The sequence below is a fragment of the Musca autumnalis genome, unplaced genomic scaffold, assembly GCF_047663935.1.
Source record: "Musca autumnalis isolate F117 unplaced genomic scaffold, ASM4766393v1 scaffold_5, whole genome shotgun sequence".
Lineage (NCBI taxonomy): Eukaryota > Metazoa > Arthropoda > Insecta > Diptera > Muscidae > Musca > Musca autumnalis.
This window is the reverse complement of record NW_027412088.1, coordinates 121,011,578-121,031,524: the sequence shown is the minus strand read 5'-3', so window position 1 is coordinate 121,031,524 and position 19,947 is coordinate 121,011,578. Positions and strand designations below refer to the sequence as shown.

The 19,947-nt window shown below is 33.0% G+C and overlaps 1 protein-coding gene across 4 annotated transcripts in view; it reads right to left on the bottom strand.

Annotated features, from left to right (window-relative positions):
• Positions 1-12,057, bottom strand: part of dpr13 (defective proboscis extension response 13) — a 624,158-nt gene extending 612,101 nt beyond the window's left edge. For 2 of the 4 annotated variants that reach the window (XM_073955865.1, XM_073955868.1), the window contains exon 1: positions 11,761-12,055. The gene's annotated coding sequence lies outside the window, so the exon portion shown is untranslated. Of the gene's footprint in view, positions 1-10,839 lie in introns of all 4 variants that reach the window. The other 2 variants (XM_073955866.1, XM_073955867.1) reach the window with 2 other exon arrangements.
• Between the last annotated feature and the right edge of the window lie 7,890 nt (positions 12,058-19,947).

The following is a 19,947-nucleotide window of genomic DNA, read 5'->3' as shown; positions in this document are numbered from 1 at the left end:
ACCCTAAAGAAGACAACGTACCAAATTTCAGCCATTTTGGTAGGATAATAAAGCTAAAACCTTAAAAATACCAAAAATCGGGAGGTACCGTTCTATGGGGGCTATATCAAAACGTGGACCGATATATCCCATTTTCAATACCAACCATCCTGCAAGTAATAAAAACTTCTGTACCAAATTTTGACTCTCTATCTTTAAAATTGCGAGCTGTATCTTGATTTCAACAGACGGACGGACGGACGGACGGACAGACGGGCATGGTCAAATCGACATAGAATTTTATGCTGATCAATATTTCAATGTGTTACAAACGGAATGACAAATTTAATTATACCCTAATGAATAATATAAATTTTAGTTTGGCTTACACAGAAAAAATATTTCATGATTTTTTACATCTTTTCTTTCATGGTGTAGTTTTTTCATACTGTATAGGTACCTTACATAGATACATGTGCAGTTTCTTATATCCATCCAAAAGCCACTATTTTTTTCAAAAATATGTATGTAAGATTTTCATGAGATGCAAAAATACAAAATAAAATCATTACAAAAAGGAGCAACACTTGTCTCTGGTTTGTTGGTGGTGGTTGGACAACACTCACAATCGAAATAACAAAGAGGCGATGATGATGAGGACAATGCTAGTAATCGTTTTAAAAATACTCAAACACCAACTACTCATCATCAAGAGATTCCAATGCAGCAAAAAGAATACTCTGAGCTTAAGACCGCTCTCTTTGAACATGGTCACTATGAGTACTTACATGTCGAACATTGAACAACACATTGCAGAGATCAATAAAAATGTAACAAGAATAGGAAACCAAATCTCTAAACTCCAAATGAGAAATAAAGAAAAACCCGATCAAATAAATGAACTCAACACAAGAGTGAACAAACTGGAGCAAAGTGCAATTAATAAGAACTTTGAGATAGGCAATGTGAGCGACGAAAACATGGAAGTTACTGATGTGTTAAATAAAATTCGAGAAAGCGCAGGAGTTGAAATAAATGGGAATGATATCGAGAGAGTTTACAAAGTGAAAAGGAGGGACAAAATGATTGCTGAATTCTCTACTCTCACCAAAAGAGAGATAAAGAGAGATTATGGAGAAAATTAAAAAGCACAGACTGGAAATCACACAATCAAGTGGGTCGAAAACCTTTATTTATATTAACGATGAGGTCACACCATACAATAGCAAATTATTATGGATGACAAAAACAAAAGCAAAGGAAGCTGGGTGGAAATTTGTATGGGTTAAAAATGGATATACATATCTACGCTCGTAAACATGAAAACGCACCTCTTACAAACATAAATAACACTACAGATTTGGAAATTATAACCTTCAAATTACCAATATTGTATAAATTCAAAAAATAAATAAACTTTAAACCTTAGTAAGGCATAAATAAAATAAATAAATACAATTTTATTATTCTTAGAAACATTAAAAAATGAATTTTCCGAAGAGATCATAGATAGCTTCAAGGAAATACAAATGAAATATTTGAACTATGCACTTAAATATTAGATCCTTAAGGAAGAACTTTTTGGCTTTTATAGCCAGCTTATCAAAAATTATAAATCAAATAAAAATCATTGTGTTATGTGAAACCAATATATCAGACGCTGAGAACCGATTCTATCACATTGAGGGTTTCAACACAATATTCCAAAACAGAGATGGAAAAGGAGGAGGGATAGCAGTATATATAAGAAAAGAACTAGACTATGAGCAGACAGAAATCGAAAATACATCAGCTGGAGTAATTAACATAAAAATTAAAAACGCCACGATTTTATAATCATGCCAATTTATAGGCCACCTAACAAAAATATCAACGCATTTCTTCAAGAAATTGAAAATGTAATCAGCAAAATAAATAGAAAACTCAAACTTATCATAGTTGGTGATGTAAACATCGATCTTTTAAAACGTAACTCTATATCAACAAACTACTTGAGCATTCTTTCATTATTTGGACTGCATTGTATGATAACTGAAGTAACAAGAGAAGAGCTCAAAGTAGAACTTGCATTGACCACTTATTTTCCAGAATGGATCAGAAAATTTCACAGGGACATTCTGCCATAGTGAAAACACAACTTTCCGATCACTTTGCAGTACTCGGATGTCTAGATGGAACTAAGAAGACACATGAAAAAACCAAAACTCACAAAACATGGAAATCCGTAGAATAAACACCCACAAAGTTAACACTCAAATACACTTCACCCCGGTTATTTACCTCTCTGCTTAACTGCCTTTCCCGTTTAATTGCCTCATAATCTAAATCCCCAAAAGTTTTTCATATAAATGAGTTCAAACTGTCCCGGTTAATTACTTTTCTATAAGTACCCAATTCGCATATTTACCTGTCAAATATTTTTTCCAAAAAGAACATTCATTAATAATTTTCTCGGTTTATTACCAGCAAAGGTATATTTCTGAGACAATCGATTTCGATGACTACGTGAATTGTGATGAAGATGTCCAGTATTATGTCATGGTGTTATGATCACAGATTAATAAATTTCTTATTGTTTAAATAATACAACTTACATTATACTCATAGACTTGGTTTTATTTTTTTGACTTATTGTTTTCTAATTGTTGTCATTTTTTGTAAGGTTGAGATGAGATTTTTGTAACTACCCACATGAGGTAGATATGCGAGATTTTCGTAACTGCTTCCCCGCATAACTACCCCAATTTTTTGGAATTTTATGAGAGGTAGTTAACCGGGGTGCAGTGTAAATAACACTAACTGGGAAGAGCTTGTAACCACATCATATAATACCATCGAGTTATTTAATAATATTTATTGCATATTTAACCAAATATATGAGAACTCTGTCATAACACAAACCAAACTCAAAAAAATGAAGCCCTATCCATGGCTTTCTGATGACATCTTAAAAAATTGTAGTAGAAGAGACCAGCTATACAAAAAGTGGACTCGTAACAAAAACAATAAAATCAATGAAACCATATACAAAAAATTTAAGAATCAACTAAATAAAAAGTTAATAAAGGCAAAAAACAATTGCTATCATCAGCAATTTATTCAAAACCGTAATATTATAAGAGGTACGCGGCAATTAATAAATAAAATTACTGGTTCTAAATCAGAAAAAACAACGAAGGCATAGCAAGAAACTTTAAAAATGAAACGCCAAAGGATATATCAGAAAAGTATGCTATAAACTTTAACCAACATGTTCTCGATATTGTCCACTCATGTTCAATAATAACACTTAACACAAAAGTGGAAAAAATTATTCAAACTCTGTGTTTACAGAATATGCAAGTGAACAAGAAATACATAATATACTGCGAACTTTACACCCAAAGTGCCGGAATAGACAACATAAGGTCTATAGACCTAAAAAATAACACTGTGCGACAACAAAAAAACAACGACAAGGAAAATCGAGTAGATTATGAAAGTGGAGCTAAAAATATGAGACACGTGTATCGGCGTTTTAATGTTTACGTCGGAAAGTATCCAAAATAGGCGGGGCAAGTTCCGCACATTTTTAAATTTTTTCGAAATATTCGAGTTTAGATATCTTGGAATCCTTGCATTTCAGGTATATAGTGTCTTTGGCAACTTTACTTAGGAGGCTGTGGGAAATATTTTTGTTAAAATTTTTAACCCTCATGCGGTTCATCAAAGGGGTATTTTTTGTCCTTTTTTCGAAAATCGTTCAAAAACTCATTAAAAATGTGATCGTATCAAATCCGAATATTCTACAAAATTGTTCGCCATAAAATTTTACTATAGGTCTCAGAATACACCAAATCTGTAACTCTTGTCTAATCGCCAGGAATCTATAAAAATTAAAAACACGTTTTAGGGTTAAAGTCGGACTTAATTTGAGATTATTCAAAATTGTCCCACAAAACATAATTCTAGAGAGATGATGCCAGAGACAAAAGTATTCTTCGTCAAATTTCACCATAGGTCGCCAAAGAAATGAAATGTCTATTTACATTCTATAACATTCAGATATCAGTATCAATTTTGTTGAAAAAACATGAAAATATTTCCCAATTTTTTTGATGAAAATTTTTTTTCTTCTTTTTCTAGTTGATACATGGAAGTAATATAAAACTTGGTTATAGGTGAAAAGTGTCAAAGGATGAAAAATTCTACAAAAATTTCACTATGAGTTTCAAAATAAACCATAAATCTATGTACACTATTTCCTTAAAAAAAATAGATTACAAATTTATATATATTAGGATGAAATTATATGTTTTAATTTTGGACTGTTAATTTTACATAATTCCATACTGGATCAAAATTGTGAAAATATAGGTGTCATATGGGCTCTCACATGCACAATTTGGTGTGGTCCAAAAAACTACAATGATGGGACTCACTCCTTCTTTGGTGGCATTTACGGAATATACCTTAGAAATTGACATAAATAGCTGTATCAGGAATGACCATAACGAACCCAGTTAGGATATAGTCATTTATGTCAATTTCAAAGGTTTCAAATAACACTACAGATTTGGAAATTATAACCTTCAAATTACCAATATTGTATAAATTCAAAAAATAAATAAACTTTAAACCTTAGTAAGGCAAAAATAAAATTTTATTATTCTTAGAAACATTAAAACATGAATTTTCCGAAGAGATCATAGATAGCTTCAAGGAAATACAAATGAAATATTTGAACTATGCACTTAAATATTAGATCCTTAAGGAAGAACTTTTTGGCTTTTATAGCCAGCTTATCAAAAATTATAAATCAAATAAAAATCATTGTGTTATGTGAAACCAATAAATCAGACGCTGAGAACCGATTCTATCACATTGAGGGTTTCAACACAATATTCCAAAACAGAGATGGAAAAGGAGGAGGGATAGCAGTATATATAAGAAAAGAACTACACTATGAGCAGACAGAAATCGAAATTACATCAGCTGGAGTAATTAACATAAAAATTAAAAACTCTTACGGCCACGATTTTATAATCATGCCAATTTATAGGCCACCTAACAAAAATATCAACGCATTTCTTTAAGAAATTGAAAATGTAATCAGCAAAATAAATAGAAAACTCAAACTTATCATAGTTGGTGATGTAAACATCGATCTTTTAAAACGCAACTCTATATTAACAAACTACTTGAGCATTCTTTCATTATTTGGACTGCATTGTATGATAACTGAAGTAACAAGAGAAAAGCTCAAAGTAGAACTTGCATTGACCACTTATTTTCCAGAATGGATCAGAAACTTTCACAGGGACATTCTGCCATAGTGAAAACACAACTTTCCGATCACTTTGCAGTACTCGGATGTCTAGATGGAACTAAGAAGACACATGAAAAAACCAAAACTCACAAAACATGGAAATCCGTAGAATAAACACCCACAAAGTTGACACTCAAATAAATAACACTAACTGGGAAGAGCTTGTAACCACATCATATAATACCATCGAGTTATTTAATAATATTTATTGTATATTTAACCAAATATATGAGAACTCTGTCATAACACAAACCAAACTCAAAAAAAGGAAGCCCTATCCATGGCTTTCTGATGACGTCTTAAAAAATTGTAGTAGAAGAGACCAGCTATACAAAAAGTGGACTCGTAACAAAAACAATAAAATCAATGAAACCATATACAAAAAATTTAACAATCAACTAAATAAAAAGTTAATAAAGGCAAAAAACAATTGCTATCATCAGCAATTTATTCAAAACCGTAATATTATAAAAGGTACGCGGCAATTAATAAATAAAATTACTGGTTCTAAATCAGAAAAAACAACGAAGGCATAGCAAGAAACTTTAAAAATGAAACGCTAAAGGATATATCAGAAAAGTATGCTATAAACTTTAACCGACATGTTCTCGATATTGTCCACTCATGTTCAATAATAACACTTAACACAAAAGTGGAAAAAATTATTCAAACTCTGTGTATACAGAATATGCAAGTGAACAAGAAATACATACATAATATACTGCGAACTTTACACCCAAAGAAAAGTGCCGGAATAGACAACATAATGTCTATAGACCTAAAAAATAACGCTGACTTACACCAATTTTCACAATCTATTACACTGTGCGACAACAAAAAAACAACGACAAGGAAAATCGAGTAGATTATGAAAGTGGAGCTAAAAATATGAGACACGTGTATCGGCGTTTTAATGTTTACGTCGGAAAGTAACCAAAATAGGCGGTGCAAGTTCCGCACATTTTTAAATTTTTCGAAATATTCGAGTTTAGATATCTTGGAATCCTTGCATTTCAGGTATATAGTGTCTTTGGAAACTTTACTTAGGAGGCTGTGGGAAATATTTTTGTTAAAATTTTTAACCCTCATGCGGTTCATCAAAGGGGTATTTTTTGTCCTTTTTTCGAAAATCTTTCAAAAACTCATTAAAAATGTGATCGTATCAAATCCGAATATTCTACAAAATTGTTCGCCATAAAATTTTACTATAGGTCTCAGAATACACCAAATGTGTAACTCTTGTCTAATCGCCAGGAATCTATAAAAATGAAAAACACGTTTTAGGGTTAAAGTCGGACTTAATTTGAGTTTATTCAAAATTTTCCCACAAAACATAATTCTAGAGAGATGATGCCAGAGACAAAAGTATTCTTCGTCAAATTTCACCATAGGTCACCAAAGAAATGAAATGTCTATTTACATTCTATAGCATTCAGATATCAGTATCAATTTTGCTGAAAAAACATGAAAATATTTCCCAATTTTTTTGATGAAAATTTTTTTCTTCTTGAAAAAATTGAAAATTGATACTGATATCTTAATGCTATAGAATGTAAATAGACATTTCATTTCTTTGGTGACCTATGGTGAAATTTGACGAAGAATACTTTTGTCTCTGGCATCATCTGTCTAGAATTATGTTTTGTGGGACAATTTTGAATAAACTCAGATGAAGTCCGACATTAACCCTAAAACGTGTTTTTCATTTTTAGAGATCCCTGGCGATTAGACAAGAGTTACAGATTTGGTGTATTCTGAGACGTATAGTAAAATTTTATGGCGAACAATTTTGTAGAATATTCGGATTTGATACCATCACAGTTTTAATGAGTTTTTGAAAGATTTTCGAAAAAAGGACAAAAAAGACCCCTTTGATGAACCGCATGAGGGTAAAAATTTTAACAAAAATATTTCCCACAGCCTCCTAAGTAAAGTTGCCAAAGACACTATATACCTGAAATGCAAGGATTCCATCATATCTAAACTCGAATATTTCGAAAAATTTAAAAATGTGCGGAACTTGCCCCGCCTATTTTGGTTACTTTCCGACGTAAGCTTTAAAAACGCCGATATACGTGTCTCATATTTTTAGCTCTACTTTCATAATGTAATCGGTTTTTCCCATCATTTTGAAAAAAATTTAATTTTGTTGCACAGTGTTATCAAACCAATATACCAGAGTGGTAATAAATCTGATAACAACAACTACAGGCCTATAGCAATATTACAAGTCATTGAAAAGGTTTTAAAAAAAATAGTAGCGCGAAGACTCAATGGCTTTTTAAAAAACGACAACATCATAAACGAGGAAAAATTTGGCTTTCAAAAGGCAAGAACGTCAATCAACTAGTGGGGCATTTCTCAAATCACATAAATAAGTCTTTAAGCGAAAACAACTGTCTAGCTCTATTCGTTGACTTTAGCAAAGCATTCGACACCCTACCGCACGAAAAACTACTGAACATGCTGTCAAAAAATGGTTTTAGGGGTCAAATCTTAAAATGGTTTACAGACTATCTCACGTGTAGATCTTTTGTGTTAATATAGGGGACACCAAAAGAAGCACGATGTCTACAAGGTTTGGATTTCCACAAGGGTCAAAATTGGGACCAATTCTATACATCATCTATGCTAACGAAATGGTACTACAGCTGAGAGACAGCACAGCTTACCTTCGGACTTAATCTAAGTTCAGACAAAATATTACGATGACCAAATTTTATACCGAATCGGCAGATCCGTTCGAGAGTTATCGTGCGCTCCACCCACTACACATTGTGCCATAGGAGATGTTTAAAACTGTCTGTCTATTTTCTCAGCAAGTATGGAGTTGCCCCTGATAAGACTTATACCTTCGTAGTGGGAGCAGCGAATACAAGTCGCTACAGCAAAAATCAAAACGATCAGAGAGGTCCTAAACTGAACTTTTTCGAAATTTTGTGTGGGAGGTACCCGAAGGAGTGGACCGATAGAGTCCATATGGGAATATCATCCGGTAGAAATTTCACGATGTGCAAAGCATGGTCCAAATCGGTTACTCTTTTCAAGAGTTATCGTGCGCACAAATTTTCCGAACATTTTCGAACTTTTGTGGGGGAGGTACCTGAAGGAGTGGACCGATATGGTCCATCTGCGAACTTAAACTAAGTTTGACAAAATATTACGAAGGCCAAATTTTGGGCCAAATCGGCTCATCCGTTCGAGAGTTATCTTGCACACCAGCCAGGCAAACTTCAAATTGTCTGAAACAGATTTTGTCCAAACATACTTGGGGTCTAAAACCATTATTTCGATGAGGCACATTTTGCCCTATGAAAGAGTATATAGCATAAATGCTGAGGGTATAACAAACATCATTTAGGGCTATTTTAACACCAATTATTAAAAAACGCACACTTCATTGACAACACTGTAAATTTAATACACGTTTCATTTCAAAAACTTTTATTATTTTTGGATATATTAATGTTTTCTAAACGACTACACCTTTTTCAGATGTAATTCCAAACTTTTTTGTTGTAATTCGTAACATTTCATTTGTAATTCGATTATTCTATTTGTAATTCGTAACATTTTATTTATAATTCGAGAATTCCATTTGTAATTCGAATTATTCCATTTGTAGTTCGAATTATTCCGTTTGTAATTCGAATTATTCTATTTGTAAGTCGAATTATTCCATTTGTAATTCGAATTATTCCATTTGTAATTCGAATTATTCCATTTGAAATTAGAATTATTCCAATTGAAATTACAAATTGAAATTACAATTGAAATGTTTCGAATTACAAATGGAGTTCTCGAATTACAAATAAAATGTTACGAATTACAAATGGAATTCTCGAATTACAACTAAAATGATTCGAATTACATCTGAAAAATGTGTAAATCTGAAATTACGAAACGTTGCTAGTACATTTTCAACGAACGTCACTTTGACCGGCTATTAAAACAAATTACAGACAAGTGAGCATAGGCTATAGTCGGGACGGGGCCGACCATGTGATACCCTACTACCCATGTGCATAAGCTTTTCACTGGTAAACATATCTTTTAGGGAATATAATCCGACTATCACCAAACATAATATACCTCTTTCTCTCTGGGACCCCCATAAGCAACCAAAATTTCGTGATTGCAAAAAGTGGACGAATTGGATGCATTACCGACTATTGTGGTATCTCCCTTGTTTGATCACCTTCGCCAACCTACTTTACACCAATGTAAAGGTAGTATTTTCTTCTTCCATTGACAGGCGTTGCCGTTGGAATACCCCTAAGAAGCCGATATATTCACAAAGTATAAAACTTTGAATTTGTCTCCATATGAGTTTTTCCCCATTCCGACCCCTAAATATTATCCGACTATCACCAAAATCAATAGGCTTCTTCATTTGTTTTGCTTTTGCTATATCTCTTAAAGAAACAGAGATATTGGCTTTGAAATAAAATGTTGACATTTCTCCAAATCGGAAAATGGGATGCATTACCGACTATTGCGATATCTCCGTTTTTTGACCACCTACGACAGCCTACTTTACATCGTTGTAAAGGTGATATTTTCTACTTTCATTAGCAGGTTTTGCTTTTGATACACATTCCGACCCCTGAATATTATCCGACCATCGTCAAAATCAATAGGCTTCTTCCTCTATGGGACCCCCATTAACCCCCAAAATTTCGTGACGATCCGATCAAAATTGCGACCTGTATCGCGATTTCGAAAAAAATTTAAATATGGGATGTATTACCGACTATTTATATATCTCCGTTATTTGGCCACCTACGCCAACTTTGCATCATTGTAAAGGTGAGGTATTCTACTTTCATAGTTAGGCTTTGCTTTTGGAAGGTTCCCAACCAAAGGTGTGATATTCGTCATAATTACTGAAATAATAAAATAAAATAAAACGTTGACTTTTTCTCCAAATAAGTTTTTTGCCCATTCCGACCCCTGAATATTATCCGACCATCATTTCCCTCCGGGATCCTCATCAACACCCAAAATTTGGTGACGATCCGATCATAATTGCGACCTGTAGCGTGCTTACAAGGTTTAGCTGGACAGACGGACGGACGGACACACATAGCCAGATCGACTCAGCTCGTTGAGACATTCATTTTGGTATATATAAGTATGGATACGACCATTATTTCGATGCGTTACAAATATACCCTCCCCACATAGTGGTGTAGGGTATAACAAGAAATATATTTGTTTATTAAGTTACTAACCGCAGGGGAATCTAGTTAGTTAACAGCATTTAAAAGTATTTAGTGTAAATTTATAAATTTCTTTTATTCCAATTTAGGACAGGTTTTTTGGGAAATTTTTCACTGTTCAATGTTAAGTTAACACATTTAATATTAATGGCAATATGACCGATAATTTGCATGAGTACTGCCCAGTTCAGTACGACTCGACTTCTTTATAAACATAAGACGAAAAACATAACAAAATCGTTGCCATATATTATTGCCCATGCATTATTATTAGATAATGAGACCTCAGTATCTACTTTATTACTTAAGAGTTCAGTACATATTACGTACCGTTCATTTTATAGGATATGTTTGCTGGGAGTAGATGAAAGTATTACATTTAATCAGACAACCAATTTAATAAACGTTTCTTTTTTGATTATCAAACATCTTTGTTTTAAATTCTTCATTTCCAAGACCGAATTCACAATCTTAAATCACAACTTTCGCACGTTGTCGATGTAGTATTTGCAATTTTTGTTTCGAACAACATTTACCATTTGCACTGCGTATTACAAAACGTTGGTATCTTTGAAATTTATCTATAATATTTACCACAAACTATACTTTTAGATTAATTGGATGTATCCACAGTAAAATTAATTCATCGTTCTTTCTAATATCAAAACAAAACTTATAAAATAGAGCGTGTTTTACAGTCACACAATTTTCAAAGGTTAGGTTCAAAGGTTCTCAAATATAGAAAGCATTCCGTTTTTTATTCCTCCCATTGGTGATGCCAATTAAGACTTTGATACAAGTGCTGTCATTGAAAACAAATCTGGAAATACAAAAGATCACAAATGTTGTTCTTTTTTCACTGACAAAAATGGAATTGAAAACTTTATCACATTAGGTTCACTTCCTTATGAGCACAATCCATCCAAATGACAAGTTTAACGTTGGCTTAAGGACTTTCACCATGTCCGATAGTATACTTATCAAATTACATGATTATCACATACACTTATATCCCACGCGTGATTACATATGTAAGTATTTTCTAGTTCCTGGAATTTTTCCTTATGTTTCATTACTTTCGCCACTTTTTTGATGTTTTTATAAATCACTGTTATACCCCCAAAATAGATTATTTTAAAATGATTTATTTGCCTTTTATACATACATATATTAATTATTTCAAAATGTGTCAGCACAACTATTCTTTTATATATTTTATTTAACATAAACAATATATGTATATTCACATACATTTAAATAGGGTTTAGCTAAAACCTTTAAATAACTCGTTCACTTTAATATTATACGGCATGATGTTTGGCGACGTTTGGCGATAAAATTTCCCGTATCCCGTGCATAAGGGCAAGAGCAGACATAAACTCGTGTTTTTATTAATACCGGTATTTCATACATTTCAATTTCTACATTGTTAATGTTATAATTGTTAAACGACTTGTTTTGTAATGGAGAAAACTAATGTTGAACTGATTACTTTAACGATAATATCCGCTAACAATCCTTACGGTTTCAATGATAACATTTGTCTGCTTTGATATATCTACAGAAAATCTTGTCAGAAAACTGAACGAAATCCGATTTAATAAAGGAAGTTAGATGTTAACATTTGCACGGTGTGTCGACAAGAAATGAACAAAGTTATATTATACAAACTCATTTTCTCTCCCTCTCTCAATACATAAAGTTTCTTTGGACATATTGGTGTACATACATACCGTATAACATATACCTATATATATTGAATCACTTGCTGTGAGTTGGCATAATTGTATACCATGCAAGAATTTTGTTTCTTGCTCGTAATACAAAGTATACGTACATGCGTACAATAGTATAAACAGAACTAAGCAGAGGCGAGCAAGGTACGAGTATACATTTCGTTCAAATGTTAAACTCAATTAACACATTTTCTATTACCGTTGCGTTTTCGCAATACAATTTTGTATGACAGCATTGTGGGTAAAATATTAAAAAAGTGGTAATTCATTTAATAATATCTCTATGCAACACTGAAAATGCAAACAACTTCTAGTATGCATTTTTGGAAAGTACATATTTAGACTACAAAAACCCTAGTAGGGTTTTGTCCTGTCAGATCCAGTTCGGATTTTTTGGCCTCATCTAAACCGGTTAGATCTACACTTTTTTGCATTTATCAGGCCTTTATCTCAGAAATGAATTGGAATTTGGCCTTGCTGTCTTTAGCAATATTGTAGCCCTAAACTAGTAGAACTTATCTTTTGACACATAAGAAAAACTCCATCTAGGGCATCAGAATCTATAAAATATAGAAAATTTTACATAATTGCTGAAATTCTGGTCAGTATCGGTTAAACTATTGGGAGTTGGACCAAGTAACCTTTTGCAAACATCTTCCAAATAAAGCTCTCAAAAATTCTTTAGAGCATTCTGAACCTCTAAAATGCTTACTTCATGATGTTTCAGCGGTATTTTGCATCATATCTTTTACAACACGTATTTCAAACACAGTTCACACCAACAGTTTTCTCTCGCATTTCGGAGTTCACCACATTATTGACAAATTTATTAAATGGTCTTTGAAAAACAACGTGATAGAGGCATTTTACAACAATGACATTTTCTAAAGAGTTGTGTATTACATTCCAGGGAATATTTTTCCAAAAGAAAATATTTTGAAAAAATTAACGGTTTTGGAGATACGGTGCGAAATATATAAAAATTGGGAAATTTTCGCATATATTTTGAAATTTGAGGCAATAAATGTAGTTTTTCGAGTTCATTATTTCTCCAAATATTTTATTCTTGTCCTTATCTACAAATTTGCTTCAGAGGTCAGAAGAAGATTCGCATTGGTTTCAGAGATATAGCCCCAAATTTCTTTAAAAACTCAATATTTAACCATGTTTAGATGGGGCCATAAAATCCGAGCTGGATCTGACACAACAAAACCCAACTAAGGTTTCTTGCCGTTTGGGTCTGTACTTTCAAAAATCCTCAGTTCGAATTGTTTGCACAAGGTCACCTTAAAAATGTTGCACAGTGTATTAAGGTAGAGCCAAAACCGTTTTTGTTTGTGTGGACAATTCAATTCAAATTTATTGTGTGACAATTATTGGGTTAATATTAAGTATAAACATTTAATAATTTTTGAAACTATTATGAAGACAGATTAAAAAGAATATCATTACTAGAACTACCCACAACCTGTTCGTCTGACGAAGAAAACAAATGTTTAGAAAACTAACAATACCCAGTGGCCAATTTCCCGAAAAACCTGGTCATATAAATTTACACTTAATACTTTTAAATGTTGTTCATAAGAATCCGCTGCGTGTAGTTTTAAAACAAAAAATATATATAATTTGGTTTAAGCGCAGGACAAAGTGACGTTCTGGAAATGTCCTCGCAACGTTTCGTAATTAAAAAAAAAAAATAATAATAATAATAGTTTTATTTATAACAGCTTATGTAACACTTTTTATTTAAATAACTCATTAAATTCATTTAAGAATTCAATAATGCGTATGTAAATTTAGTTTTATGTTAAAAAATGCATTACCTATGCTGTGTATTACTACTTTGTGACGTAATCTATTTGAATGTAAATAAAAGCTCATTATTTTTACGTCATCTTATCTACAACTCCCTCTGCGGCACTAGTAGAACCTGGCCTTTGAGAAGAAGTTGTTAACATTGATTTTAGAGCTTGGTTTATTTTCACCTCCAACATGTTTAGTTCAACATCTGGCACTTAATCTATAAAACCTTCTGCGGAACTGTAGAGTAGCCAATGAGCAGCGTTTGTAGTATTTTTTTGTACCATGTTGTAATGCTTATACATCTATATATATAAATGAGCTTGGTGATAAGTGATTGACTGACTGACTGACTCATCATCAACGCCCAGCCAAAACGGCTAAAGCTAGGAGCTTGAAATTTTACCAGTGGGTCACTGTTGATGCAAATGTGCGAGATAAGGCCTGGTTTTAGAAAATTCGTCCTGGAACCACAAAAAATAACAACAACAAAAATCCTTATTTTTCATTACTATTACGTACTTATTCACTTAGTTGGCCCTCTGCAAGACATGTGTCAAATTAACAATGCTATAACTTCATGATACCGTAAACGATCACACATCATTTCAAATTTTGTAGTTTACTTCTAGGCGCACTTATTTTATCGTAAACCACTAAATAATAGAAAGACAAGACATTTGTTATCTTCCATTGCAACAGATGTCGCAGTTGGTGATAATGGTTTAAACATAAATTACGCGAAAAATACAAACCGATCCTGATTTAGTTTTTACATAACAGGTGTCGCACAAAAGATTTTCATTCGTTAAAATACAGTTAGAAAAGATGATTACAAACGATGCATTTGTAAAAATTTTGATTTTCAATTTAAAATTAAAACAAAAATTCTTTCAATAAATGATGTTGGGTTTGTTGAACAAATGAGTTGCTGTTGAAGACAACATTAGGGGAATAAATTCAGAAATCGGCCAGAAATAACAACAACTAAAAACTGTATGGACCTCACTTTTTGGTAATAACTAAATGTTTGCAAATCAATGAAAGTGCAATAAAATTGTGCATATTACCACGATTTATTTGCAATTAAGAATTTTATCGTATATTGATATGTACAGTCATAACTATTCAATTTCAAAATCTGTAATTTGAAGAAATCGCTAAATAATTAATGAAATCAATAATAGGCCCCAGGAATATAGGAATTTGGTATGGAAATCAAGGTTGGGAAGTGGTGCTTCTAAAAGGAAATGGTTTGGAAAATTACCAATCATGTGTACGAAAAGTACTAAATGGTACTAAATTTAGTACAATTTAGATTTGGGTGAACGTAAAGAGCTGGAAACCTGGAATTTGGAATTAAGGTTACTGTTGTAGTGTAGGATTGAGATATGAGGGTAGTTTTGGAAATTCGTGCTTATGTGTACGAAAAGTACTAAATAGTACTAAATTTGGTACAATAGGGATTTGGGTGAACGGATAGAGCTGGAATCCTGATATTTGGAATTGAGGTTACTGTTGGAGTGTAGGATTGAAGAACTTTTGGAAATTCGTACTTATGTGTATGAAAAGTACTAAATGGTACTAAATTTGATACAATGGGGATTTGGGTGAACGGATAATAACTGGAATCTCGAAATTTGGAATTGAGATTACTGGTGGGGTGTAGGATTGAGGTAGTTTTGAATATTCGTACTTATGGGTACGAAAAGTACTAAATCGTACTAAATTTAGTACAATTTGGATTTGAATGAACGGATAGAGCTGGAAACCTGAAATTTGGAATTAATATTACTGTTGAAGTGTAGGATTGAGATATGAGGGTGGTTTTGGAAATTAGTACTTATGTGTACGGAAAGTAATAAATGGAACTAAATTTTGTATAATGGGGATTTGGGTGAACGGATAGCGCTGGAATCTCTAAATTTGGAACTGAGATTACTGGTGGAGTTTAGTATTGTGGAAGTTTTGGAAATTCGTACATAGGGTACGAAAAATACTAAATAGCACTAAATTGGTACAGTTTCAATTCAAAATTAAAACAAAAATTCTTTCAATAAATGATGTTGGGTTTGTTGAACAAATGAGTTGCTGTTGAAGACAACATTAGGGGAATAAATTCAGAAATCGGCCAGAAATAACAACAACTAAAAACTGTATGGACCTCACTTTTTGGTAATAACTAAATGTTTGCAAATCAATGAAAGTGCAATAAAATTGTGCATATTACCACGATTTATTTGCAATTAAGAATTTTATCGTATATGGATATGTACAGTCATAACTATTCAATTTCAAAATCTGTAATTTGAAGAAATCGCTAAATAATTAATGAAATCAATAATAGGCCCCAGGAATATAGGAATATAGGAATTTGGTATGGAAATCAAGGTTGGGAAGTGGTGCTTCTAAAAGGAAATGGTTTGGAAAATTACCAAACATGTGTACGAAAAGTACTAAATTTAGTACAATTTACATTTGGGTGAACGTAAAGAGCTGGAAACCTGGAATTTGGAATTAAGGTTACTGTTGTAGTGTAGGATTGAGATATGAGGGTAGTTTTGGAAATTCGTGCTTATGTGTACGAAAAGTACTAAATAGTACTAAATTTGGTACAATAGGGATTTGGGTGAACGGATAGAGCTGGAATCCTGATATTTGGAATTGAGGTTACTGTTGGAGTGTAGGATTGCAGAACTTTTGGAAATTCGTACTTATGTGTATGAAAAGTACTAAATGGTACTAAATTTGATACAATGGGGATTTGGGTGAAGGGATAATAACTGGAATCTCGAAATTTGGAATTGAGATTACTGGTGGGGTGTAGGATTGAGGTAGTTTTGAATATTCGTACTTATGGGTACGAAAAGTACTAAATCGTACTAAATTTAGTACAATTTGGATTTGAATGAACGGATAGAGCTGGAAACCTGAAATTTGGAATTAATATTACTGTTGAAGTGTAGGATTGAGATATGAGGGTGGTTTTGGAAATTAGTACTTATGTGTACGGAAAGTACTAAATGGAACTAAATTTTGTATAATGGGGATTTGGGTGAACGGATAGCGCTGGAATCTCTAAATTTGGAACTGAGATTACTGGTGGAGTTTAGTATTGTGGAAGTTTTGGAAATTCGTACATAGGGTACGAAAAATACTAAATAGCACTAAATTTGGTACAGTTTCGATTTGGGTGAACGGATAGAGCTTGATTCCTCAAATTTGGACTGAGGATCACTGATGAAGAGTAAGAAAGATGCACCAAAGGGTTTTTGGAAACTTGAATGTACGAAAAGTACTAAATGGTACTAAATTTAGTACAGTTTGGATTTGGGTGAACGGATAGAGCTGGATTCCTGAAATTTGGAATTGATATTACTGTTGGAGTGTAGGACTGGGGAAGTTTTGGAAATTCTTACTTATGTGAATGAAAAGTACTAAATGGTACTAAATTTGGGACAATGGGGATTTGGGTGAACGGATATAGTTGGAATCTCGAAATTTGGAATTGAGATTACTGGTGGGGTGTAGAATTGAGGTAGTTTTGAAAATTCGTACTTATGGGTACGAAAAGTACTAAATGGTACTAAATTTAGTACAATTTGGATTTGGGTGAACGTATGTATGTAGCTGGAAACCTGAAATTTGGAATTAAGATTACTGTGAAGTGTAGGACTGAGATATGAGGGTGGTTTTGGAAATTCGTACTTATGTGTTCGAAAAGTACTAAATTTGGTACAATAGGGATTCGAGTGAACGGACAGAGCTGGAATCCTGAAATTTGAAATTGAGATTACTGTTGGAGCATAGGATTGGGGAAATTTTGGAAATTCGTATTTATGTGTACGAAAAGTACTAAATGGTACTAAATTTTTTACAATTTGGATTTGGGTGAACGGATAGAACTGGAATCCTGAATTTTAAGTATTTTAATTTTATTTATTTTAATTTAAAGTATGAATTTTAGTAAACGGAAAAAGTTAGAATTTGCAACTCGTTCGCGGTAGGCTATAGAGGTAGAATTTGGATTTGGGTGACGGATAGTGTTTGAGTCCTGAAATTTGAAATTAGGATTACTATTGGAGTGTAGGACTGAGGTAGTAAGGGTACGAAAAGTACTAAGTGGTACTACCTGTGGTACAATTTGGATTTGGGAGAACGGATAGAGCTGGAATCCTGGAATTTGATCAGACTGCTGTTGGAGTATAGGATTGAGATGGAAGTAGTTTTTGAAATTCGTACTTATAGGTACGAAATGTACCAAATGGTACAACTTGGATTTGAGTGCACGGATAGCGCTGGAATCCTGTTATTTGGAATTATGGTTACTGTTGAAGTGAAGGATTAAGGTTGTTTTGGAAAATCGAATTGTACAGAATTTGGTACAATTTGTTTATGTGTAAAGTGCTAAAGTGTACTAAATATGGAATCCATTGTATTAGGCAAACGCGAAGAGCTAGAAATCTGAAATTTTGATGGAGAGTTAGGAAGATGTACCAAAGGGTATTTTGAAACTCGAACTATAAGCGTACGAAAAGTACTAAAAGTTTCTAAATTTGGTACCAATTGCATATTTTTAATGGATAAAGCTAGAATCTTCAAATTTGGTATGGGAATCAAGGTTGGGAAATGGCGTTGAAATAAGGAAATGGTTTTGGAAGTTCGTATTTATGATTACGAGCAGTACTAAATTTGGATTTGGGTGAACGGATAGAGCTGGAATCCTAAAGTTTTGAATTATGATTACTGTAGGGGTGTAGGATTGAGATAGTTTTGGAAATTCGTACCTTTGGGTACGAAAAGTACTAAATAGTACTAAATTTGGTACAATTTGGATTTGGATGAACGAATAGAGCTGGAATTCTGAAATTTGGAACTAAGATTACTGCCGGACAGTAGAATTGAGGTAGTTTTGGAAATTCGTACTTATGGGTACAGAAAGCACTAAATTTGGTACAATTTGAATTTTAGTAAACGGATAGTGTTGGAATTAGGAATTAAGATTACTGTAGGAGTGTAGTATTGAGGAAATTTTGAAAAGTCGTACGTATGGGTACGAGAAGTACTAAATGGTACTAAATATGGTACAATTTGGATTTGGATGAACGAATAGAGCTGGAAACCTGAAATTTGGAATTAAGGTTACTGTTGTAGTGTAGGATTGAGATATGAGGGTAGTTTTGGAAATTCGTGCTTATGTGTACGAAAAGTACTAAATAGTACTAAATTTGGTACAATAGGGATTTGGGTGAACGGATAGAGCTGGAATCCTGATATTTGGAATTGAGATTACTGTTGGAGTGTAGGATTGAAGAACTTTTGGAAATTCGTACTTATGTGTATGAAAAGTACTAAATGGTACTAAATTTGATACAATGGGGATTTGGGTGAACGGATAATAGCTGGAATCTCTAAATTTGGAACTGAGATTACTGGTGGAGTTTAATATTGTGGAAGTTTTGGAAATTCGTACATAGGGTACGAAAAATACTAAATAGCACTAAATTTGGTACCGTTTCGATTTGGGTGAACGGATAGGGCTTGATTCCTCAAATTTGGACTGAGGATCACTGATGAAGAGTAAGAAAGATGCACCAAAGGGTTTTTGGAAACTTGAGTGTACGAAAAGTAATAATTGGTACTAAATTTAGTACAATTTGGATTTGAGTGAACGGATAGAGCTGGATTCCTGAAATTTGGAATTGATATTACTGTTGGAGTGTAGGACTGGGGAAGTTTTGTGAATGAAAAGTACTAAATGGTACTAAATTTGGGACAATGGGGATTTGGGTGAACGGATATAGTTGGAATCTCGAAATTTGGAATTGAGATTACTGGTGGGGTGTAGAATTGAGGTAGTTTTGAAAATTCGTACTTATGGGTACGAAAAGCACAAAATGGT